The sequence below is a fragment of the Molossus molossus genome, unplaced genomic scaffold (genome assembly GCF_014108415.1).
Source record: "Molossus molossus isolate mMolMol1 unplaced genomic scaffold, mMolMol1.p scaffold_m16_p_11, whole genome shotgun sequence".
NCBI lineage: Eukaryota > Metazoa > Chordata > Mammalia > Chiroptera > Molossidae > Molossus > Molossus molossus.
Window position 1 is genome coordinate 23,469,734 of NW_023425346.1, and position 27,987 is coordinate 23,497,720.

A 27,987-nucleotide genomic window follows, 5' to 3' on the forward strand; every position below is an offset into this window, starting at 1 on the left:
CTACCTATTTATTTAACAATATGAATAACTTGGTTTTGAAAAATTCCAAAAACATATTTGGGTTATTTTCTGTTCACTGCAACACATATTTTTACCTTCAAAATAATCTAAACTAACTGAGATAAAATAAACCAGAGATCCCAACACTGGCTTGTCTGGGTTTGTGGAAATTATTTTGGCCCATTCCCCTGGAATAAAGCCCCCAAATTCTTTGTATTTACACTCACTCAGATTCCAGTTAAATCAAACCAACTTTAGCCCTGGCCGGTTTGGCTTAGCGATTAGAGCGTTGGCCCATGGACCAGAGAGTCCCGGGTTCGATTCCCCCTGAGGGCACGTACCTCCATTGTAGTTTGTTCCCAGCCCCAGTTGGGGTCGTGTGGGTGGCAACCACTTGATGTGTCTCTCACATTGATGTTTCTCTCTCTCTCTCTTTCTCCCTTTCTCCCTCCTGCTCTATTTGAAGATACATGCCAAAATGTCCCCGGGGCGGGGGGGGGGGGGGGATAAAAAATAAAATAAAATAAATCAAAACAACTTTAACAGTGGAAGAGAATATGAAAAATAGATTAATGCTGGGGTAGGACATAGCTACAGAAAGCATCTAAGATGTTGAGTTCAACTACAGATAATCAAAAAGCAAGAGGACATTTTGCAGTTTAAATTCAATAGTATTCATAAAATGGTTATTCATTATTTATAAAATTATTTCATCTGAAGGTGGTTTGATTGAAAGCATCTCCTCCTTCTGGTGAAGTCGTGACCTGCAGCACTCTGAGCCGGATGTGGGTGTGCATACCCATTACGGACCATGACACCACTTTCTCCGCATTCCTGTGTTCTAAGCCTCTTGCTTTGACACGAGTTCTGTTTATTACTACAAATATTTTTGTATGATTAATTGTTCTTTAGCTTGCTTTGAACTTCATTTTGACTTTCATTTGATACCTGCCTATTACTGATTACCATGACTGCAAGAAGATGGGTTGAACACACATGACAGCCTGTCTCCCTCGTGTTCCTGATTATACATGTTTATATATATAAAATTCCTGATATATATATAATTATATATATATATAATTTCTTTTAAAGACGGTAAGTCCAAAATCTAATTTAAAAAAAGAAAGAGAGAAAGAAAGTAAGGAGCAAGCTCATTGGTCCACCAACCATGAGAATGAGAATCCTTGGACGTTCAAAATGGCTGAAGGAGAATTGAAGAAGACAATGACTACTGAGAATGCCTGAAGGACATTATTGTTGAAAAAAAAGCAGAATCGGCACCAAAATGGGCCACACCTGGAAGTGTGTGTGGTGACTAGGAGCAGAGATGGCTCAAAGACCAGAAATGAAATACTTTGGCGGGTATATTTGTTACAAGTGTCTTCACCCTTGACCATTAACTCTCACCTTGCTGTGGTCCAGGCAGCGGGCTTGAGAAGGTCTAGAGGCAGAGGGTGCTAGAGTTTGATTTAGGTACCCAGAGCATGAAACTAATGTTTTTAAAAATTAGTCTATCCTGGCCAGTTTGGCTCAGTGAATGAAGCATCATCCCATGGACTGAAAGGTCTTGGTTCAATTCTTGGTTCACGTGCCTGGATTTTAGGCTCCATCCCCAGAAGGGGGCATGCAGGAGGCAGCCAATCAGTGTTTCTCTTTCACATTGATGTTTCTCTCTTTCTCTTCCTCTCTTTTTAAAAATCAATAAAAAATTAAAGAAAAGAAAAAAAGTCTAGCAGCCCTGGCTGGGGACGCTCAGTAGTTAAGAGCATAGGCCTGTGGACCAAAGGGTTTCGGGTTCGATTCCAGGTCAAGGATACGTACCTGTGTTGCAGGTTTCATCTCCTCAATCAGGGCCCTGTGGGAGGCAACCTATTGTTGTGTCTCTCTCACACTGATGTTTCTCTCTCTCTTTCTCTCTCTCCCTCCCCCTCCCTTCCAATCTTTCTAAAAATAAAATAAATAAATAATCAGTGGGAAAATATCCTAGGATGAGGATTAACAACAAACAACAAAAATTTAGCCAAGCATACATTATATGTGCAGACTTTAGGTCTATATGCCCGAAAAAGTTCATATTCTTAGATAGCATAGGGAGTTTAGTTCTATTCAACCCTTTTGCTCTAAACATTGAATAAAGACAGACAAAATATAAAACAGAGAAAACAAAACGTGGCCCAGAAGTGCAAAACAGTGGGCAATAATAAACCTCTCCTTTCTCTTTCTCTCTTTTTCTGTTCCCGGTCTGAAATCTGGCTGTGGCAGAATAAAGACCTAAAGCTTATTTTGTTTCTGTTTAGAAATGTTTGTTTTATTAAATTTACTATTATCATTTATAGCGGCAATTTGCAACCTTTTCATCTTATAGCACACATCAACTAATTACTAATATTCTGTGACACATCAAAAAATATTAAAAAATATATATTACATTTTTGCTGATCTAACAAAAAATAGGTATAATTTTGATTCATCACACTAAACATCTATTGCTTTGTTGGCTGTTGTCATTTTTTTTAACAATCTAAAGGGAAAGAGGTCAGTGCCCTGACTAGATAGGTACTGCATGTTTTAAAAATTCTTATGCCACACCGGTTGAAAATCGCTGATTTACAGTGATATAGATGGTAGGTATACTTTTCTATTTAAATATTGCTTACCTTTTACTTTTGTGAAACCATTTTGAGCCACTGCAATGTCTTTCGCTCTGAGCCAGACCTGAGAATCAGGAATATTTAAAGTTAGTTAACTCTTTTGATCCCCAACTCTTCTCACTTTAGAAAAAAAGTTCTATAATTGGTTTTCTTTCTTTAAAATACTTTTTGTTATTGATTTTGAGGCAGAGGAAAGGAGAGGGAAAGAGATGAAAACATCGATGACAGAGAACATTGACTGGCTGCCTCCTGCATGCCCCCCACTGGGGACCAGGCCCACAATCCGGGCATGTGTCCTGACCAGGAATCAAACCAGCGACTTCTAGGTACATGGGCCGACGCTCAACCAGTGAGCCACACAGGCAGGGCAGGTTTTCTTCACTGAGATGTTGCTAAGAGCCACAGTAGTTAATCTAAAGTGTTAATCACCAGGCCCAACCTGATTCCCAAACAATCATTATTTAGATAAGTCCTCAATGTATTCTCGGCAAATAGGGCTTCTTATTTTCCCCAGAATGTTCTAAAAATACATGGACTGCTGTGAAATGCTATTCTAGACATTTTAAACAGATGTGCTGAAATAACTATTATAAACCATTGATTTGTGATAAGTGGGCTTTCAAACTTAGCACAGACAAAAAGCAAATGTATGAGACTACTTTCCCTATTTAAGCTCACATGGGCATGCTGCACAACTTCAAATCACCCATACAAGATGAAACTGGCATTAGCTTTAGAAATCAATTAGTCCAATTCTTCAATTAACAAATACACTGGAATTTAGTGTAATTAAACGATATATGGAGCTCCATAGTCAGTGGTAGAATCAAAACTAAAACCAAGCCCTGGCTGGTATGGGTCAATGGTTAGAGCACCGATCTGCACCCCAAAAGGTCTCGGGTTCAATTCCTGTACGTACCTGGGTTGCAGGTTTGATCCAGGCCCTGTTCCAGGTGTGTGCAGGAGACAACTAATCAATGTGTCTCTCTTACATGGATGTTTCTCTCTCTCTCTCTGCCCCCCTTCTCCACTCTCTCTAAAAATCAATGGCAGTAAGGATTAACAACAACGACGAAAAAAACTAAAACCAAGATTTCCTCACTCTCAATCCAGTATTTTCTCACTACATTGCACTAAATAGCCAAAAGGTGACTGATGAGCTGTAATTATATAATCAATCTACGCTGGTCTGAAAACACCATTTCAATATTTTATTGAAATGCCAACTGAAACCAAAGGGCACAAAATGAAACTTAAAAATACTGAAGTGAGCCCTGGCTGGTGTGGCTCAGTTAGTTGAAGTGTCATCCCAGACACCAAAATGTTTCGGGTTTCATTCCCAGTCAGGGCACATATCCGGGGTTTGGGTTCCATTCCCAGAAATGATGAGTGTGGGAGGCATCTTATCAATATTTCTCTTGCTCTCCCTTTCTGTCTCTAAAATCATTTAAAACCACATTGAAAGAAATTAGTGTTCATTATATTATGCAGTTAATAAATAATTCTAAGAAGTATACTTAGATATTACTAAGTAATTTATCCTCCCCAAAGATACGAATTTCGCGTGTTATATTTTGTTTAATAGGAAAAATTGTGGCAAGTAGATATGTATGAGCATATTTTTCTGAAGTGATGATTAAAACAGTACAGAGCCTACCAAAAAATATACCGATGGCCAGGAGTTTTAATTTCAAAGGATTATCGACTTTGACTCAGTTTCTTGCAGGAAAACCTTGGAGAAGGGGTATCCAAGAGGAAAATGATATAAATGAAACATAAATGGGAATCCAAGAGGTTAAGGAGAAATAAAATGGAATACTATGCAACTGTAAAAAAAAAGAAGGCTCTCTTAACCTTTGATGCAGCATGGAGGGACCTGGAGAGTACTTATTGTGCTAAGTGAAATAAGCCAGTCAGAGAAAAACAAGTATCACATGATCTCACTTACACATGGACTCTAATGAACAAAATAAACTGACGAACAAAATAGATCCAAAAACAAGGAAGTAGGGAACAGATTGACAAATGCCAGAGGAAATGGGGGAGGGGGAACAGGAAGAGATAAACCAAAGAATGTATGAGCATCTATGCATAACCTATGGATACAGTGGGTAGAGGCTTGGGGAGGACAGGATTGGGGTGGGGTGGGGGTCAATGAGGAAGAAGGGTGGGGGGGGCATTTGTAATACTTTCAACAATAAAAATAAAGTTTTAATAAAATTACAAAGTAACTGAAAGAAGTGGTGGAACTTTCCTTTCTTTAAAATTTGTTTCAGGCTGTCCACGTTAATGACAGTTGGCAATTTAGGAGTGTCTGTTGATTTTACCAGATCAAATCTTACTGTTCCTCTTTTTTCTCTCAATCTTACTATTTTTAATGAGCTGTGTTTGATGTTGAGTCTTTTGTGAGTCTACAGAGGACAAAGAGAAGCTGTCACCCCAAAGCTTAACTATCAGGACAGGAAAACAAAGGCTGTCACCACCAACATGACTTTTATTTATTCTGGAAAATTGTTTCCCAGAAAGATAAAGGTGTAAATTAGTAAATAACTTTACTGTTGATTCATAAACTTTCCCAAGTCCAATTTTCTGAAAGGAGTATGCTCAACCGGCCTCTTTCTAGAACTATAGTTTATTTCAGTAGACAGTCTTCATCTCAGGCAATATTTTGCTCAATTGAGCAAAGAGACCCCTTACCTGAAAACTGGAAATGAAGGAACCCTTTGGTAAGACCCTCACTTTCCTTTGTCCATAGAACCTAAACCATTATATAAAGAACTGTGCCCATTCCCAATCTGATTCTCCCACCAAACACTTTGACTTCAACCAATAAAGCCTTAAACCCTAGAAATAACTGTTCCCCACCTACTCCCTTTAAGAAGTCAGTGTCTTTCAAGCTGATGTGCTCCCTTACTGTTACAAATGAATCAACTGAACTTTCTTTGACCAACAGGTGACACTGGTGTTCTGTTTGTGAAGTTGGCAGCTGACATTACTAACAGCAAAGAGCACTTATTATTTAGCAGATAGATAAATCATACAGTTCTTCATTACATTTGTGTTTATTTTCCAATGTAGCACTTATTTGAAAGACAAGAGGTTATGGAAAGGACCTGTTTGTGCCAGACAAGTCCATTTAACCAGCGTTTTCTGTTATTTTTCCTGGTGGGCCTTCCATAGGCACCGGTCAATGAAGCTGCTGAGCTCTTCCCCTCTGCTGCAGGCTGTGAGACAGGGCAGCTTTGCTGGCTCACTCCTCCTCCACCCTCACCTTCTTAGGACTACTGTTACCAGACTCAGGGGGCTCACTGTTCAGGATGTTCTACTCAAGAATGAGATGGGGTGGTCATTGGGTAACTTTATTTACTTGCAACAAGTAAAGGAGACAGAGGATTCTCATCCCCAAGGTCAGTCTCTCTAGGGAGGCTGAACCACTATATATTTGGTAATTTCCATGTTGATTTCTTCTCTGCAGGTAGCTAACCTTACCTGGTTCAAGCTCACCTGCTTGCAGTGCCTCTGTAAAATTCTGTGCTCCATTTGAGCAATTAACAAGCGTGGCTTTGAGAAGAACCTCCAGGGCCTTGAGACCCTGTCCTCTCTGAAACTGCCTCTGGCAAATTTAGCTGTTGACTCAGCTTCCCTGAGAACTTTCAACTCAGCTAACTTCCTTGCTCCCCTTGAGGGCATGAGAGGTCTTGCGGACATCACAGGAGAAACTGGGAGCTCTACTGAAGCCCTGCCCTGCTTCACAGAGCTGTGAGCTGACTTCCACCCAACATGACCTCCTCCAGGTGGCTGCTGAGGAGCCCTGGGAGGGGCATCTCTATCCCCAGTTCCAACTGTGAGTGCACGTGGGGGAGGGTAATCTCCTCACCAGGAACTTCCTCGTGCCTACAAAACAAGTACTATACTTTGAGGCAGAGAGGGGAGACAGTGGCACATTTCTGATCACTGCCTCCCCTGTACTCATCCCCACAATTCTGCAGGATCAGAAAGGGCAGACTCGGGGCTGGTTTCATGGTCATGTGACATGCGCAGTTTCTAAGGCCCCACACTTTCTCTGTTGTCACTGTCTTGATATTCTCAATAATTTTTGACAAGGGAACCTGAATTTTCATTCTGTAAACTGCAAAGCTGGCCCTGGGCTGCTTCTTCACCTGCTTTTCTAGACACCGTGCCCCTTATTCAGAGCCCTGGAATCCAGGGTTAAATGTAAGTAACACATTCTCTAAAATCCTCTTTCAGCAATCTTGCCTTTATTGCTACAAAATACTGTCTGTCTTGCTGAAGAAACAAAAAATCCAGTTTCAGGTAACGAAATTTGAACAACTCTCCCTTTTGGCATCTCTTTTTAATAATCTTTACCTCCGTTCCAGCTTCTCCAAGGCAGAAAAAAATCTTGGGCTATTTACATGGAAATTGAAAGAGAAAATCATAGTAGTATAGTTTTTATTTTACACACTTGTTTAAAAAATAAAATAATTGATTTAAATATTGGCCTTAAATACGACAAAGTTTCATCTTTTATAACAAATACATATGAATAAAAGTAAGATAAATACTACAAGACAAAAACTCATGGAAATATATATAAATAGCCAATTAACATGTAAAATAGAAATCAAGTGTGTTAAAATGAAAGACATGCAAATTAATACAATAAGTCATTTGATTTGCAAATCAATTGTAAAATAATTTTAAAATAAAAAATTTCTTTAAGACGGTCAAAATCCATTTTTCATTCATTTCTGGCAGCAGAACCAACTACAATATATGTAACCTAAACCTTTATTACTTATACACTTTATCCAGTAATCTCACTTGAATAAATCTACCATAATGATAGGTAGTGTCAAATAGTTATGTATAGAAGCCCTGGCCAGGTAGCACAGTTGCTTAAAGCATCGTCCTGATATGCCAAGGTCTTGGGTTTAATCCCCACTCAGGGCACATACAAGATACAACCAATGGATGCATAAATAAGTGGCACAACAAATTGATCTCTCTCTCTCTCTCTCTCTCTCTCTCTCTCTCTCTCTCGCTTTCCCCCATCCTTCTTCTCTCTCCCTAAAAATTTATAATTAACAATAAAAAGAGTTATATATATGTAAGTATTCACAAGGTAATCTATAGTGCAGAGAGTGTGACTCTAGACATTGCAGTAATCAGAGATACAGTCCACAATTTATATGTAAATATGTTCACTGTAGTGTTATTAATAATGATAATTTCTACCTTTGTTTATAATTCTTTTTAAATGTACATATATATTTTTAATATCTATGGAATGAAAAACAGATTTACATAGAAATATAAAAAAAATCTCTAATACAACCTTGCCAAAATTATAATTTCAGTAAAATATTTCCAGATATCCTGCTTTATAGTCTACTTTGTTTCAGTTTTATCTTGAGAATGAAACCTTTTTTTTTTTTTTAGTAGTATCTGTGGTTGTTTCATTCTTACATTTTCACATGGTAAAAAATTAGTAATTGTAAAATACAAGAAAATCCTCAATTAATTATACAAACTCGAACAGCCAAAATTGGATAGCTTAATATGTTTGTTCATTATTTAATTTACGTGTACTAAAGATTCAATTCAGCATGTGAGAGGTGTTCTAGGCAGAGTAGCACATATTTCATGACAGTTTGGATTTTTAAAATGAAATATATTTGTTAAGGACCACCTGTGGTAAAAAGAACCCAAAAGTACCCCAAAGTACACAACATAAATTTTGAAATAGGAGAATTATAAATACTTTATGGGAAATCCTTTCAATTCTTTGGACTATTGGAAGAGCTATTTCAGGTGGAGAACATTTCAGTTTATGGGCTTTCTGGACAACATATACAATCTTGGCTATTTTAAGAGCAGTTGTCCTTTGGGGAAGAAAATACTTTCCCTTGACCCTCATAGAATTCTTGGCTGGTTCTGAAAATTAAATTGACCAAGACAGATTAACAGGGGAAAGCATATACATTTACTTAACACACTTATTTTATACACATTTATTTAACACAGTTAACATTATGTGGCATGGGAGGCCTCATAAGTAAATTAAGACCCAAAGAAACTACTAGACCTGCCTGAGCATTTTTTATACTAGGTTTAATAAAGAGTGTGTAGTCCTATAGAAATATGACAGAGAGTGAGAGGTAAGTGTAGTTAACGGGAAAATTTGGCAAGCCAGTTTGTTAAGACTTTTCTTGGTGCCTCTTTGTCTTCAGAGATAAGGATGCCCCTCTCCTCTCAGTAAGGGGAAGGCACCACTCACCTGAAGGTTTGAGGACATGTTTTAGGGAACTGTTGAATCAAGAGTAGGCAACTGTTGAATAAAGAGTCTCCAGGTCTGGGCAGTTCTTACCAAATACATTCTTGCTGAATGTTAAGATGTAACACTACTCTGCAGATGTAGTAATAAACAGGATGAGCCTGATAGGAACCCTACCTGATAAGTGTAGCCAAGTGCAAAGAAGAAATCAACATGTAATTGACTAAATAGTGTATATTAGCAATGGCTAAGCCTCCCTTCCCTTCCAGGAGACAGAGTTTCAGGTGTGAGTTCCCTGTCTTCTTTACTTGCTGCAAGTAAATAAAACTACCTCATTACAACCAAGTCTCATTTTGAATGAACACCCCAAATGAGCCCTTTAAGTTCAGGAATAGGATAAGGGCAAGGGAAGGATCAGCATGATCTTCTTTTACTGTTTGCTCAAATTCCTTTAGCAATATTCAACGTATTTTAAAAGTTTCCACATTTTAGGGTAGTGTCTTCTGAACCACACCAGGGCTGTTGTCCCATTGATGTGTGGCCCTGAAGGCTCAAGTTCATGGAGGAGACAACATCCCTACAGACATCATGTTCTACAACATCCCTGCTGAAACCCAGAGTCCTGATTATTGTGTGGTTTTATTTAACACGCAGCCCTGGCAGTCAATCCAGCTTCTTCACAGCAGACCCTAAGGCCTTGTTCTATCCTTTGTGTGTATTAACTCCCTGAGGCAGCAAGAAATGATGGCCAGGCCCTCACTAATGGTCACAAGGTATGGGTTTTTTCTTTAAGCTAAAGACATCATCTTGTGCTCTGGCCAGTGTGACTCAGTTGGCTGGGTGTCATTTCTTGCACTGAAAGTTGCTGGTTTGCTCCCCGGTCAGAACACATGCCTGGGTTGCAGGTTAGATCCCTGGTAGGGGGTGTGCAAGAGGCAGCCAATCAATGCTCCACTCTGTTTCTCCCTCCCTCCCTCTCTCTCTAAACAAAACAAAAAAACAAAACAAAACAAAACAAAAAGATATCATCTTGACCTAAATTGTGTTTCAGCTCCTGAGCCCTAAAGCAGAACTACCTCCTGGCCACATACCCATGAAACCAGACTGAGGGAAGCCAAACTGACCTCAAGACATAAAATTATTATTTATTGCTCTTACCTCACTCTTGACCAGTCAGTTTCACTCACAACTCCAAACACCTTATTTCTGATGACTTATGATTTTTGCTGTAAAAAGCCTCTTGTCTGTCAACCATTTGAGATCCAGGTGTTTTGGAGCCTGAGCTCACAGTTCTCTGGATGGGTGCCAATCCTGATAAACTAGTCATTTTCTCCATAGCAAACTCTTACTTGTACATTTTTTTTTTTATCCTCACCCGAGGACATTTTTCCATCTTTTGTTCAGATAGAGTGGGAGGGAGAGAGAGGAAGAGAGAGAGAGAGAGAAACATCGACGTGAAGGGACACATTGAGTGGCTGCCACCGCACGACTGACCAGGGCCGGGGACAAACTGCAACCGAGGTACGTGCCCTTAGCGGGAACCGAACCCGGGTCTCTCTGTACCGAAGACCGACGCTCCAACCGCTGAGCCAAACCGGCCAGGGCGATTTTTTAATGTTTATTTTCTTAGTCTGTGTGCATGGGCAGATGGACTCTTGTTTAGCTTGGTAACAGTTTTTCACCTTTTCGAGCAAAGTTACAGATTCGGTTTGAGATGGAGCTGACTTTCCTATCATTCGACCCATCGTGCCAGATTTAAGGCAAATCTGTCTCTATGGTCTGGCAAAATAAATTTATACTACTTTGTATTACTAACGTGCACTAATAACTCTTGATACAGACAAGAAGACAAAAAAGAAATACGTTTTAAAATTTTGGAAGTTTTCCTTGGCATCTCTATTTCCAGATCAACATAAATGCCAAGCTCTTATATATCCCTTTAATAGTTCCCTTTATGACCAATATTGTCAACTTTCTAAAAATATTTATTAGTTCTGATCTCTTGTAAACTCCTTACCAGCATAGAATTTGTCTGATATTTTGATTTTTTTCTTGGTATTTAATAGTGAGAGGCACATACACTCTGCTCAGTAAATACATATTAAATAAACAAATAGATATTTGTTGAGCAAATAAGTAGTTAAGCTCCGGGCTGGAAACTTCTGGAAATCTGCTTAAGGCCAAACTCCACAGTCTAAGGTTTGCCAGGATCCAGTCGTGAGTGTGCCATAATTAACCTGGTGCTCCACGTGTTACATTTCAGCCATGCCGAGTACCCTTGGCAGTTACCTCGTTATCAAAACCAACCGTACACTTGCAGACTTTTCCTTTCACATATTCTTAGAGCTGACAAAAGAATGTAATAGAAAATAATTGTTTGAAAAACGTGAGTTGTATGGAAATGTAGAGAAGGGAAAACTTTTCCTTTACCCTCTTAAACTTCTTTTATCCCTGGTATGTGAACTAATTTGACAAAAAAACAACAACAACAGATTAACAGGAGAAACATACACACACACACATTTTATTTAATGTTAATATTTTTTGTGTGTACAGGAATTCACAAAAAAGAAATGAGAAGCCGAAAGAAGTGGTTAGACTAGGGGGCTTATATATCATTTTAACAAAAGGATATAAACTGTGGTGAGATGACTGGGAAATGCATGGTAAATAAGGGTGTTTTTATTTTATTTTATTTTTTTATCCTCACCCGAGGACATTTTTCCATTTTTTGTACAGATAGAGTGGGAGGGAGAGAGAGGAAGAGAGAGAGAGAGAAAAACATCGACGTGAAAGGGACACATCGAGTGGCTGCCACCCGAACAACCAACCAGGGCCAGGGACAAACTGCAACCGGTACATGCCCTTAGCGGGAACCGAACCCGGGTCTCTCTGGACCGCAGGCCGATGCTCTAACTGCTGAGCCAAACCTGCCAGGGCAATAAGGGTGTTTTTAGTAAAGTTGGTTTATGCAGACCCACCTCAGTGCTGTCTCCAGTCTTTCTGGTGTGAGAAGAGCAACATCTTCACAGGTGGAAATTTGTGTTGCATTCCCAAAGGAAAATGTGTGCCTTACTTTTAGACAGAAAAGGAGAGGGCAGGCTTTTTTTCTATGTCTACTATTTCTCACTTGTCTGCAGCTTAAAATAATCCTTATGTCAAAGTGGCATATTTTGGAGTGGCTTATTCTGACCCTCTTCAGAAATGTTCCTTTTTGAACAGTCTAGCATGTGATCACGTGCTGGTGTTATATTTTCCCTAGATTAGTCTCAGTCCCACATCCTTCGAAAGAAATTATAATTACAAGGACCCATTCTGGTTTAGATACCAAAATCTCTCGTTTATCTCTTTACTATACCTATAAACCACAATCCAAGAGAAAACAATAGATCTTAGCTATTTCTAAAGGCAGTTTTCAAAAAGATCTGTGGATCGAACTTATATGCATGCATGCATGAACAATGGACATGGACAAGAAAGCTGGGGACAGGGCGGGGAGGGCGGGGGAGGGGATCAGTAGGGGAAAAGGGAGAAACATCTGTAACAAAAATAAATACATTAATTAAATTAAAAAAAATAAAAAAATCTGTGGATCAACACAGATTGAGAAAAAAAATATGTAAATCACTTTCATAGACATATGAAGTGAGAAATGATTTGAAAAGAGGAAAATAAAATTATACCTCTAAGCTATATTGGTTTATTTTTCTCCAAGACATACTATCTCAGTATGCTGCATTTATTTCTTGAAAATTAAATTTCTTATAAGTAGAATGTCTTTCTTGGCTTTCTTCAGCTGGCCTTTGATATTTGCATATAACTGTCATTCCAGTGAATATGGGTTTTGATTGGCAATTAATCAGTGTCAGGACACCTTCCATTGTGGAAAGTAATTCACATGCAGATACTTCCTTAACTTTCTTTATTGATTCCGAAGGAAACCTATGAAGCATCTGGATTTTTGATATACTTCTGTCTCAGCTGAAGTGATGTTTTCATTGAAGAGATGCAAAACACCTGGGGTGTTCACATTTAATTGAAGCTTGTTTTTTGAAAGAACAGAAATAGATTTGTACTTTGTCATAATCCATTTCCCAGAAGATACAGTTACTCCACAGAAATCAGACAATTAAACTGTTACCTCATTTGATTTTTAGCCAAGTGATCAGAATGCTCATTATCTAAGGAATACTAATGCAATTGTAATGAACACACTGGAAATCTGAATAAATGCTATCTTGTGATAGCTGTATATTCCATTGAACAAAAACATATATTGCAAACAATTTTACTTTTACTCTTGTTGTTAGCATAGGTAGCTAGATATTAATAAAGGAAAGGAGCAACGGGAATCAGACATTATTAAGCCTAATCTACCAGGGAGCTGAGAGCGACAATGAGCCTAAGTCTGAAGTTACAGCTTCAGACACCCAAGGGGATCCCAGCACTGCGCCACCTCCCTCCGGGGATTAGCACACCTCCCTTCCCCGTGTAAGGCGGAAGGGCCAGTTTCCCAGTCTCCCCAGGGTAAAACCTGTCCACGCTCCCAGACCATGGTGAAGAGGAACATAAAATAAAGCGGGAATCCAGCTGCAGCTCACATGCCCAGTAGAAGTCAAGATGGTGCTGGAAGAGGAGCTTCTAATACAAGGCACACACAGTAGGGATCGAGTTGGTGGCCACACAGGCCTATCTGTCTAGCCTGAGAAAAGGATCAGATTGGATAAGGAACACAGAACCCGGAAGATCTAGGAAATGAACTGGTTAGGAGGAGGACCCAGCAGAAGCCCATGAAGGAACCAAGTTTAACAAAGCTCCCTACCCCCCCCCCCCCCCCCGAGTAACAGAGTGGCAATGCTATGCCAGCTGGTGTGCAGCTGAGAACAGAGACTGTGCTAGCCAGACAGGGACAAAGTCTGAACTGCACTAAGCTTTGGCAGGGCACAGAATTTCTAGACACTGACCCTATTTCTGGGCCTGATAAAGACAAGGCTGGACTTTTTCGATAGTGGGATCGACAGAAGTGAGACCCCAGGAACCTGGGGGCAGCCTTCCATTTCTATGACTATGAATCTAACTACCATGCCTCATCTCCCACGAATGGGTACTTGGAAACGCTTTTCTTGTGACCCTGTGAAAGGACCCCATATCCATCAGCAACAACTTCAGTCTGTAATACATAAAGACAGGTTTGCCCAGAATAATCTTGTCTCATTAATTTAGAGGATTATAAATTAAACTTTCCTAGTACATTACTACTGGCTGAGTGCAGAAAACAGGATGGAGTCTCGGTGTCTCCTACCATTTCAGAGAAGAGTCTTTCATGTTTTAAATTTCAAAAATAATAAATAACTACATTTCTTTTTCTTCTTGTATCTTCCTAGTCCATGACATGAAGTAGGGGTTACAGAACTGGAGCATCTTTATAAACAAATATTTAAACACATTCTGTCCATGCAATATAATTTGTTTTATTTTTATTGCTGATGAGAACTTAAAATATGTATTGAAGATATTAAGGTTAAATTATGACATAGATTTATCAAATGAATATATTTCACAATTTTATTTAACACAATAATTTTGAGGGAACCAGCAAGATGTAAAAACTGCTTCAAAATGGACTTCAAAGGACACACGTGTATAGAGAAATCAAACACGTGGATGTGCAACTGTGTGCAGATGTAGCCAATAAGCATAGAACAGTGATCAATTGTGTCTTCACTGGACAAAATTAATTGTATTTCTAACAGAAATAACGTATTCTGCATACAGGGAAGACACTGAACTCTACGGCTTTCCGAATGATACCTTGCTTATTTACACTATCTGAGTCAACCACTGCAAGGAAACCCTGGTTTTGTTTTTCTGCCAATGGACCAAGACCTGCTCTACTTGGACACCACATTCATGTCAAACAGATTGCATTGGGGACCTGGTGGGAACTTCCACCATAAAATGCGTTTTCCCCCTTTGTCTCTGGTACACAGCATAGTTGCCACCTGAATCTCTGTGTTCCCAGGCTACAGCTCCTTTTTGCTTTTTAAAAATACTTTATAACAGTCTAAAATTATTTTTGTTTCCATTACAAAGTGGTAAAATAGATTAAAAACCAGGAAAGACTAAAATTATTTGAGTGTTCTGAACAAGATACCAGTAATCAATTTTGCCTATTTCACATTCTTTTACAGTTTTTATTGACATTTATCATTGTGAAGTCTTAATTCAAAAAAAAGGTTAATATTGCATTGCACTATGATGCAGTAGAATTAATGAAATAAGAACCACAATCACAATAAGCCTCTCTTTAAAAATTATTTATCAAATGTGAGTACTTGCTATCAATGTACATGACAAGCAACTTCAATTAACCTTTATCAAGGTTAATTTTAATCTTATATCCCATGTCACATGACCACTTATGTAAGTGCTTCATCTTCCTTGGTAATAATTTTTAACATAAAATCACAATAATGTGAGTTGGGTTCATTGAAAAATAGAAACAGGAGGGAAACGTGGGACTCCATAAGCATATAAACTAATTAATTTGGGGTTATATAATGTGATTTATATATAGTCGAGTTTACATGTAAACTTGTGAATTCCCCCTGAAATTTTGCAAGGTGGCAGACTTGGTATATTTGCCTGAACTCATATTTCAGGGCCAATATCTAATTCTTAATGTGATCCACAATTCTTAGAAGGTTAAAAACTACTTTAGAAGAAAATTATTCTGACCTACTTGTCTGCCTGATGTTTCATTCAATCTTTTAGACTATTTATAGCAGGGGAGACAGCTGGGCTATCACAGAAACTCAAGTATGCTGGAACCACACGCAGATTTGGCGGAAAATCACCCTGAGAGCTCACTTTGATTGTCTGGACACTGAGCCATTTGGGAACTGAATGGGACTTAAGTTTTGCCACCCCAAAATGGCCTTTTGGAATATTGGTTTTAAGCTGAGTATTAAGAAATAAAGACTCAGAAAAAAACCTTTGATCATCTCCCTTTTCTTCCTAAGGGAATTCAGTGAAAGGCCTGATGTAGGAGGGGACTCTTAGCATATTCACTTTAGCATTTCACCTTAGTTTATTTGAATTAAATCTGGTAGACGAGAAGGATCCATGCATAAAACTGCCCCACTGTCTCTGTGTTGCCTGACTGGAATTTGTCTGCTACGTGTTCTCTCTGCCTCATTTCCCTATACATTGCCTACTTCCCCTTCAAGCTGCACGTCATGTAGAGACCCCTGGCATGATGCCAACCTGAGTGATTATAGGCTATCAGATGCCTTGTGCCTTCTTGTTAAAACTCAGCTGCCAAGTTCCTCAATAAAGCCTTTTCTATTTCTCAACCTATGCCATAAGATATTGTGGAATTGTTGCCTAGCCCTAGGGAAATACAGTTGGTGAGGCTAAAGGGACAAGATTTTGTCAGAGGTGCTGATCAAAAAGAGATCAGACGTATACTCCTATCACTGTTATAGTACAAAAGTATTCTCTGATTTCCTGATGTGTATGAGCTTGCTGAGAAGAGAAAAAAAAAAAAAAAAAAGTGAGCTTTGAGGATTCAGAGATGTATAAACAAGGATGGTGACCGTGGTGTTGGCAAGGATGTGGAAAACAGGGAACCTCCTGCACAGTGGTGGGATTGCAAATTGGTACATCCACTATGTAAACAGTATATAAACTATCATATGACCCAGCAATTCCACTGCTGGGTATTTATCTGAAGAAATTCAAAAGATATATGCAGCCCTTTGTTTATTGCCACATTATTTGCAATAGCCAAGGTATGGAAGCAATCTAATTGATAGATGATTGGATAAAAAAGATGTGGTATGTATATACAATGGAATATTACTTAACCATAAAAAAAGATTGACAACATTGATGGACCTAGAAGGTGTTATGTTAAGTAAAATAAATCAGACAAAGAAAGAAAAATAGCATATGATTTCACTTATATGTGGAATTAAAAAAGTATATATACTAACAAGAAAAACAGAAACAATTCATAGAGAACAAATCCCTGGTTGCCAGATGGGAGAGGGGCTGGAGGGCTGGGTGGAAAAGAAGAAGGGATGAAAAGTACAAATTGGCTATTATGAAATAGTCATGAGGATATAAAGTATAGCATTGGAAATATTGTCAATAATATTGTAATTACTATGTATGGTGTCAGGTGGGTACTAGGCTTAATGGAGTGGCAAATTTGTAAGTTATATAAATGTGTAATCTATGATGTATACCTGAAACTGATATAATATTGTATCTCGCCTATAATTGAAAATTTAAATAAATAAAATCAAAGTATGATTAACTAAGTGGCAGGAGGAACTCGAGGTTCCTTAGGACATTATATACTATTAAGAAAACAAGTATGAAAAAAAGTATAATAAAATAAATTTTTTAAAAAGAGAGATATGGACAAAAGGACTCCGACTGAAATGCATTTAGAGAGGAGGCTATTATGGAATGTCATTTGAATGCTATACCCCTGACTCAACCTATATGGCAGCATACTCATACCATGGGTAAGAAAGGGCTGTTCATAAAACAAAACAGAGTTTTACTCATGCTTTGGGACCTTAGTAACTCTGATTTGGTGCCCTTATAACAAGAATGGATCATAATGTGATAGACATTTCTGTACCTGAACTAGAAAATTAAGCACAGGTTGTCTGGAGCTTTGGAAGGCATATGCCTCAGATGGATAACATTAGTGAAAAGAGCAGATTGATGGAGATCAGTCACACAGTGAAAATAAGTACTAGGGAGCTTTGAGCCCTCACCAGAACAGCCCAGGAGCAGTGAGGGGAGCAAGTATCTGGACCACATTAAGCAGCAGAACATCAGTAGTTCAAGGTAGACATGTCGGGGATTTCAAGGGCAATGGCTTAATTTGATTTGCCTATTCAGAAATGTTTGCATGCATTGATATATAAACATATATTTGTCATAAAAATACTTATTACAATATAAATGATAATCCATAATAGCTCTTTTCCTTCTTGGATGTGTCCTGGATATCTTTCCAAATCACTATCTGTGCATCTTCAGACTCACAGAGCTTTCATTTAAAGCCTGGGTTTGCAACATACTGAGCACACCTCACTCTGGGCTCTGCACTGTGGTTCCCTGGGTCGGGAGGTTCTTTCTCCACCTACATAATTATATCACTCCTGACGCAAACCTTTTCTGTGTTCTCACCATGCCTTCTCGTTTTTCTCTGCCCCCTCCCCTCATCACTCTTTATCCATTGGCTCTATTTCATTTTCTTGATGGCACTTAACTACTATCTACTTTGACTTTACATATTTTTCTATGTGTTATCTACTTTTCTTACGGAAATATGAGCACCAGGAAAATAAGACATTGTCAATTTTGTAGTTTTTTATTACCACCATATTTCCCAAGTCCTACTATGATGTAAGTTCTAGATAAATACTATTGAAAAGATATACGCATAAAGTATTTCATTTAGAGGAAAAAAATGGCGGCGGAGTGAACAGAAGCTAAACAGACCGTCTCCCAGAACCAAACTGGAATTACAACTATAAAACAGACAAACTGATGGGAAAAAGCAACAGAAAAGCAGCTTCCGAGGACCATACAACAAGGGACACTGGCTAGATCCTGGTAGGCTTGAGAAGGCGTGAGATCAGGGGCTGGGAGCCCACGGTCAGCAGCTCGGCAGCAGCCTCAGCTGGGAGCAGCGCCCTCGGGTTACACTTGCAGGCAGCTGCACAGCGCAACCGGGACAGAGGCTGAAACAGCCACAGCCACTCACCTTGGGCTCCGGCAGAGGGAGGGCAGAATGGACTGGAACTGTGTCGGGACCCTCGGGATTTAGAGGGCATTCAGAGTTTTTGCTGAGTGCAGCCACGCAGGATGGTGGGCATATTGCTCCTTCCCAGGGATCTGGGGAGAAGCAGCAGCCCCTCCCTCGGAGATCCAACCCCACCCTGTGGGCCATTGAAGTAAAAATTGAGGCTCATTAACAACCAGCATCTGCCCCACCCTCGGGAAATCCCCTTGTGCTGAGCACCTGAGGGAGCTTTTCAATCAACTGACAACCCAAAACTCATCAAGTAACCTCGACTGCTAGCCTCCAGGCAAAAAGCTAGAGGATAACAGTACCTTTCCTGGGCTGGCAACTTTAACCAGGAAAGTAAGACTTCACAGTGGTGTTCAACGTGGGTCCTCCCTCGCTCATCTAAACACAGGAGAGGGAGCCACAAACAGCAGAACACCAACACCCACAGGGAAAACTTGACAGGCTCCAAAGCCCACAGTGATAGCTAAAATGGTGAAACACAGAAACAGAAGCCAAATGAAAGAGCAAGAGACCACCACTGAAGATGAGATCAATGTGGAGCAATTAGGCATGTTAACAGAGCTAGAATTCAGAGCCATGATCTTGAGGAAGCTGAACAGCATGAGTGAGGACATAGAGACACTGAAAATAAGCCAACTAGAAATTAAAAACCATCAAGAAGAGATAAAAAATGACATATCAGAAATGAAAAACACATTGGAAGGTTTAAAAAGCAGAGTAGAGGAAGCTGAGGACCGGATCAGTGAATTAGAAGACAGGGTAGAAAAAATCAACCAATCAGAAAAACAAAAGGAAAAAAAAATTAAAAACAGGAAGACAGCTTAAGAGAACCGTGGGACAACTGGAAACGTAATAATATTCGCATCATAGGAGTCCCCGAAGAAGAAGAAAATGAGCAAGGGATAGAGAATATATTTAAAAAAATAGTGACAGAAAACTTTCCTAATTTGGTAAAGGAAGAAGGCATTCAAGTTCAAGAAGCACAGAGAGTCCCAAGTAAGAAAAACCCAAACAGGCCCACACCAAGACACATAGTAATTAAAATGCCACAAATTAAAGACAAAGACAGAATCTTAAAAGCAACAAGAGATAAGCAACAGGTTACCTACAAAGGAAACCCCATAAGGCTCTCAGCTGACTTCTCACAAGAAACACTACAGGCCAGAAGAGAATGGCATGAAGTAATCAAAGTCATGAAAAACAAGAATCTGAATCCAAGACTATACCCAGCGAGGCTATCATTCAAAATAGAAGATCAAATAAAGAGCTTCCCAGACAAAAAAAGGCTAAGGGAATACATTAGCACCAAACCAGCACTGCAAGAAATGTTAAAAGGACTGCTGTAATTAGCAGTAGAAATGGGAAGAAAAATAGAACCACTCTAAACAAAAATGGCAATAAATAAGTACATATCAATAATCACCTTAAACGTAAATGGATTGAATTCTCCCATAAAAAGACAGAGTTGATTGGATAAGAAAGCATGACTCATTATATGTTGTTTCAAGAGACCCACCTCACAACAAAAGACTCACATAGGTTAAAAGTGAAGGGATGGAAAAAAATTTTCCAAGCAAATGGAAAGCAAAAAAAAGCTGGGGTAGCAATTCTCATATCTGATAAAATAGATTTCAAAATGAAGACCATAACTAGAGACAAAGAAGGACACTACATAATATTGAAAGGATCTATCCAACAGGAAGACATAACCTTGATAATCATATATGCACCCAATATAGGAGCACCAAAATATATTAAAAATCCACTGGAGGACTTCCAAGGAGAAATCGACAACAATACAAACATAGCAGGGGACTTCAACACCTCGTTTACAACACTGGATAGATCCTCTAGGCAAAAAATTAGCAAGGAAACAGACACTCTAAATGAAGCACTAGACCAAATGGATTTAATAGATATCTACAGAGAATTACACCCCAAAACTACAGAATACACATTCTTCTCAAGTGCACATGGGACATTCTCAAAGATAGACCACATGATAGGACACAAACTAAATCTCTACAAGTTCAAGAAGATTGAAATCATATCAAGCATCTTCTCAGATCACAATGGCATGAAACTAGAAATCAATTGCAACAAGAACAGGCGAAGACATTTCAACACATGGAGGCTAAATAGCATGTTATCAAACAATGAATGGGTCACCGAGGAGATCAAGGAAGAAATTAAAAACTTCCTAGAAACCAATGAAAATGAACACACAACAACACAAAATCTATGGCATGCAGCGAAAGTAGTTCTGAGAAGGAAGTTCATAGCACTACAGGCCTACCTCAAAAAACAAGAAAAATTTCTAATTGACTGTCTAACCTCACAACTGAAAGAATTAGAAAGCAAACAAAAAGAAAACCCCAGAGCAAGTAGAAGGAAGGAAATAATAAAGATCAGAGCAGAAATAAATGACATAGAGACCAAAAAAAACAGTTCAAAGGATCAATGAAACAAAGAGCTGGTTTTTCGAAAAGATAAACAAGATTGATGGACCCTTAGCTAGACTCACCAAGAAACAAAGAGAGAGAACCCAAATACACAAAATCAGAAATGAAAGAGGAGAAGTAACAACCAACACCACGGAAATACAAAAGATCATTAACAACTACTATGAACAACTATATGGCAACAAATTGAACAATCTAAGCGAAATGGACAAATTTCTAGAAACACAGTCTCCCAAAACTGGACCAGGAAAACATAGAAAACTTGAACAGACCAATAACAACTAAGGAAAATGAAGAGGTAATCAAGACTCTCCCAGCAAACAAAAGCCCAGGCCCAGGTGGCTTCACGGGGGAGTTTTACTGAACATTCAAAAAAGAACTAACACCCATTCTACTAAAACTATTTCAAAAAATTCAAGAAGAAGGAAGACTTCCAAACACGTTTTATGAGGCCAGCATAATTCTAATTCCAAAACCATAAAAAGACACTACGAAGAAAGAAAACTACAGGCCAATATCCCTGATGAACATAGACTCCACAATCCTGACAAAATATTAGCAAATCGGATCCAGAAATACATCAAAAAAATTATTCACCATGACCAAGTGGGATTCATTCCAGGAATGCAAGGCTGGTACAATATTCGCAAATCAATAAACGTGATACACCACATAAACAAAATGAAGAATAAAAACCACATGATCATATCAATAGATGCTGAAAAAGCATTCGACAAAATCCAGCATCCATTTCTGATAAAAACGCTCAGCAATGTAGGAATAGAGGGATCATATCTCGACATAATAAAGGCCATATATGAAAGACCTACAGCCAACATCATACTCAATGGACAGAAACTAAAAACATTTCCATTAAGAACAGGAACAAGACAGGGATGTCCACTTTCGCCACTCTTATTTAACATTGTACTGGAAGTCTTAGCCACAGCAATCAGACATGAAGAAAAAATAAAAGGGATCCAAATTGGAAAGGAGGAAGTGAAACTGTCCTTATTTGCAGATGACATGATATTATACATAGAAAACCCTAAAGACTCCATCAAAAATTTACTAGACTTAATAAATGAATTTGGCAAAGTAGCAGGATACAAAATTAACGTCAAGAAATCGACGGCATTCTTGTACACCAATGATGAACTCACAGAAAGAGAAACTGAAAAAGCAATCCCATTTACCATCGCTCAAAAAAAATTAAGATACCTAGGAATAAACTTAGTTAAAGAAGTAAAGGACCTATTTGCAGAAAACTACAGGTCATTGAAAAAAGAAATAGAGGAAGATATAAAAAAGTGGAAGCACATACCCTGTTCATGGATTGAAAGAATTAACATCATTAAAATGTCCATACTACCTAAAGCAATGTATAGATTCAATGCAATCCCCATCAAAATACCAACAACATATTTCAGAGAACTAGAACAAGTACTTCAAAAGTTCATATGGAACCAAAAAAGTCCCCGAATTGCCACAGCAATTTTGAAGAAGAAAAACAAAGTAGGTGGGATCACAATTCCAGATATCAGGTTATACTACAAAGCGACTATAACCAAAACAGCCTGGTACTGGCACAAGAGCAGGCATATAGACCAGTGGAACAGAACTGAAAACCCAGAAATGGACCCAAGGCAATACGCTCAATTAATATTTGACAAAGGTGGCAAGAGCATACAGTGGAGTAAAGACAGCCTCTTTAATAAATGGTGTTGGGAAAATTGGACAGCTACATGCAAAAAAATGATGCTAGACCATCAACTTACACCATACACAAGAATAAACTCAAAATGGATAAAAGATTTAAATGTGACCTGTGAATCCATAAAAATTCTAGAAGAAAATGTAGGCAACAAAATTTCGGACATCATACAGAGCAGAATTTTCACTGATACATCACCTAAGGCAATAGAAACAAAGGAAAAAATAAACACATGAGACTTCATCAAACTCAAAAGCTTTTGCACAGCAAAAGAAACAACCATTAAAATGGAAAGGCAACCCACTGTATGGGAGCACATCATTGCCAATGTTGTATCAGATAAGGGGTTAATTTCCAATATATATAGAGTGCTCATACATCTCAACAAAAGGAAGACAAAGAACCCAATTAAAAACTGGGCAGAGGAGCTGAATAGACACCTCTCCAAACAGGACATACAAATTGCCAAGAGACATATGAAGAAATGCTCAACATCCCTAATCATCAGAGAGATGCAAATTAAAACAACAATGAGGTATCACCTCACACCTGTCAGAATGGCTGCCATCAACAAATCATCAAACAACAAGTGTTGGCGAGGATGTGGAGAAAAGGGGACTCTAGTACACTGCTGGTGGGAATGCAGACTGGTGCAGCCGCTGTGGAAAACAATATGGTGTTACCTCAAAAAATTAAAAATTGAACTTCCATTTGACCCAGTGATCCCACTTCTAGAAATATACCCTAAGAAGCCTGAAAACCAATCAGGAAGAATATATGTACCCCCATGTTCATAGCAGCACTATTTACAATAGCTAAGATCTGGAAACAGCCCAAGTGTCCATCAGTAGACAAATGGATAAAAAAGCAGTGGTACATATACACAATGGAGTACTATGTAGCGGTAAGAAAGAAAGATCTCTTATCCTTTGAGACGACATGGAGGGACCTGGAAAGTATTATCCTAAGCTAAAGAAGCCAAGCAGAAAAAGACAAATACCACATGATCTCACTTATATACAGAATATAATGAACATAACAGTCTGAGGAATACAGTAGACCCAGAAACATGGAAGTAGGGCACAGACTGACATCCCTCAGAAGAGGGGATGGGGGGTGGAGGGGTGGGAAGAGATAAACCACAGAACTTATATGCATGTATGCATGATCAATGGCCATGGACAACTAAGCCGGGGACGGGGTGGGGGTGGGTTGGGGAGGGGGGTGCCAATGGGGTAAAAAAGGTAAAATATCTGTAACAAAAAAATAAATAAATAAATTTATTAAATAAATAAATAAATAAATATGTATAGTCACTTAGGTGAATGAAAATAAATATATTTTCTAATTTTTTATTTACATAGAGATTTTATATTACTAGTTATTAAATATTTTGAAGATCATCATGATAAGAAATGTTGTTCCAACAAGTCATACTCCATTAATTTAATGAGAACTCAATTTAGGAGATAAAGCATTTTATCTGCTTGAGAGATTATTTTCCTTTTGAGACTTAAAAAAACTAAGCATCCACTGTTTCTTCAGTTTTTTTTTTATCTTTTCAAAGCTCTGGTAGTTTTCCTTACAAGTCAGCACCCACCTGACAGGAAGTTATATTATCAAATCGGCTTGAAAGGCCTCATATTTGGCCACCAGTTATTTGTATAATCTCTTTTAAAAGTAAACTGGTAACCTAATTTTTGTTCTGTGTGAAACCTTAGGACATAGCACCTAAGCAACGTAGAATAAAGTAACTTGAAAACATAAAATATATATATCAGAATGAACTGAAAATTTTAGTCATTTAAATTGTCTTTTTAACTTCTCTTTGGCATATTTCTTTTTATCCTCACCTGAGGACATTTTTTTGCATTTATCTTCAGATAGAACGGGAGGGAGAAAGGGAGCAAGAGAGAGAGAGAAACATCGATGTGAGAGAGACACATCGACTGGTCACCACCCACACGACCCCAACCGGCGCTGGGAACAAACTGCAACCGAGGTACATGCCCTTAGCGGAAACTGAACCCAGGATTACCTGGTCCACAGGCCGATGCTCTAACTGCTGAATCAAATTAGCCAGGGCTCTTTGGCATATTTAAAAAATACTGTTATTGACATTTACAGAGAGAGGAAGGGAGGGAGAAAGAGAAACACTGATGTGAGAGTGGAACATTGATGGAATTGAATTAGCAACTTTTTGGTACATGGGATGATGCCCAACCAACTGAGCCACACTGGCCCACGCTCTTTTTGGAATATTTTGATAAATGATCCTTATGGCCTTCCATTTTCTCAGACCAGTAAAAAGTAACAAACAAAAAAACCCCATCCCTGTGCCATATGTTATTGTATTCTCTCTCTGCTATTTTAGGAAAAGGATATTTAAATGTAGTATTAAAGAAAAAATTAATAGGAGAGAAACTAAATGTTTTCAGATATGTTTTCAGATTATACTATAAAACCTATAATTTCTATATAACCTTATATTATTTTCAATCTACCTATAAAGTATTTCAGAAATACAGACTTTAAATGATAATTCAATAATAGAATTGTTCACAAACTAGTAGTATCTAAAATTTCTCAGCAGAACCTTGAATTACTACAATACAATTTTAGAGAAGTTAAAACATGTATGTAGAATAGGACTTCACTAAATAAAAACCATTTCACTGCCAAAAAAAAAAAAAAGTCTTTCATTTACTGATGATCAAAAATGTGACTTTCTTATAAGCAACTTTGTCCTTCATTCATAAAAACTGAGCAGAGTTCTCAATGAATCTCTCAAACCTGTACAACACAGACTATAGTTAAACCACTGTGGATGAGTAAACTGAAGCTCAGAGTTCGGAAGTGATAAGAAATTGATTTTATCCCAAGACTTTAGAACTCTTTCTGCAAAACTACACCATGCCACTTTCTTAATACGGATAGCATGGGTTGAACTGAAGATGATTAATATTGCTGGTAATGTTATTATTGTTATTGTCTTGTTCGTTTTGTTGGTTTTTTTTAAACATTTTTAAATGTTTTTTTCTAATTGATTTTTTTTTAGAGAAACATCAATGAGAGAGAAACACTGATCAGCCACCCCCTGCACACTACCTACTGTGGATTGAGCCCTGAACAGGAATCCAATAGATAGAGGAAGTAGACCATCATTTTAATTGAGCCACTGTTTTAGAAATGACATGACCCTTTTCGCTTCCTGCGTCTGTAAGTTGCTTACCAAAAGAATGCCTTGCCCAGCCCGCTATGAAGCTAGGCACGCCCTACAACTTGGGGCCCAGAATTTGGACACTGCCTCCTCTGGGTCTGCATGCGTGACCAAAGGAACCATTTCGCTTCCTCCAGTGTTCAGTCTGAGTCTTTTCCACTACATTTTTGTTCCATGACCGGAAATTGACTCACACGAGCAGGTGATTGCCACCGGTGAGGTGTCTCCACGGGCGCTCCCTGGAGCCCCGTGATGGAGGAAAGCTCACATCCTGGTCATTTTGGCTCTCTGCCCATTCCGTTTTTTGCTGCCAGCTGCTGGCGAGGTTCATGCTCCACCCGGGCTGCCAGGGGAAACAAACCAGCTTCAAGGACTGCACAACTTCAGGACCTCTGAGTGCCCCAGGGACCAGGAGCCTGAGTACAGGCCCACCCTTGAGAGAATGGAAGGAGAGACTGATCACCTTCCAGGTCTTCCGGCTACCAGGTAGGGCAAGTCCTAATGGGAGGGAATGTTTAAAGTCGTTTGAATGTCAGTGGGTGAATGAGTGTGAATGTCTGTGTGGCTCCACTGGTGCAAGCCTACGGAGTCTGAGTGGCCCCAACCTGCAGTACCGTGGTGACCTCATATGGTTCAGGGCAGTATCGGGTTCTGGGAGACACAGTCCCTCCCTGTGAACCTGATCTGAGTCAGGGGTTTGTACTGACCTGCCAAGCTAAGAGGCACCTAAATCCCCATGAGGGGAGTGGCCAGGCGGGCGAACAAAAATCCCCACCCCTTGTCTGTCTGTGCCGTTATGGGAGGAGAAGTCATGGGAGGATGTCCATCAATAGTACTTTGATTGGTTCCAGGGCCAGGATCTGAACATGACCCTGAACCAATTGGAAACCTTCTGTTCAGCCAAATGGCCTAGTTTGGGGGTGGGCAGGCCCCCTGAGGGAACCTTCAATCTAGGAATTATATGGGCAGTACATCTGATAGTAACAAGGAGGCCAGGACACCCAGACCAGTCCATCTACATAGGTAGATGGCAAGAACTAGCTCAGGACATGCCAAAGTGGCTCCAACACTGTGCTGGGCAGAAGCCAAAATTGGCAGGGGTAGCTGAAGCAAAGAGAAAGACCTCATACTTATGCTGCTGTTGCCAAAAGCAGTCTGTCTCTGCCCACATCCTCATGGCTCAGTCTAAGGAAGCACATTGACCCCCCCCCAATTTCAAAGGCGACCCAGAAGAAGAATCACTTGTCAACTTACTCCACCCTCCATATGCGCCCAAGACAGTCCCCCGGGCCCCCAAAATTGACACTCCACCAACATCTGTCTTGCAAGAACCAGCCCCAGAAGGGCCCCGGGCTTCCATGGTCTCAACAAACCACCAGCAATGGCAGCCACTCCAGATGCCTCTCAGGGAGACCCAGGCCCCGCCACATATTGGGCCAGATGGTACCGAGCAGCCAGGACAGACCATCGTTTATTATCAACCCTTCACCACCACCGATCTCCTAAACTGGAAGCACCATACTCCATCCTACTCAGAGAAATTCCAGGCCCTCATTGACCTTATGGAGTCCATCATGCAGACACAACGTCCCACCTAGTATGACTGCCGATAGTTACTCCTCACGCTGTTCAACACTGAGGAGTGAAGGCGCATTCTCTAGGAAGCCCACCCATATCTGGAAACCATGGCACCCGTGGGCACTTTAGACCCAGTCCAATGGGCAAGAGCAGCAGCACCTGAGGCCCAGCCTGACTGGGACCACCACTCAGAAGAAGGAAGGGCCGCACTCCAGAGACACAGGGATGCCCTTCTCGGTGG

At 39.4% G+C, this 27,987-nt stretch overlaps 1 pseudogene; it reads left to right on the plus strand.

Moving 5' to 3' along the window:
• Window positions 1-27,766, plus strand: part of LOC118625593 — an 84,689-nt pseudogene extending 56,923 nt beyond the window's left edge.
• The last annotated feature ends 221 nt before the right edge of the window (window positions 27,767-27,987 follow it).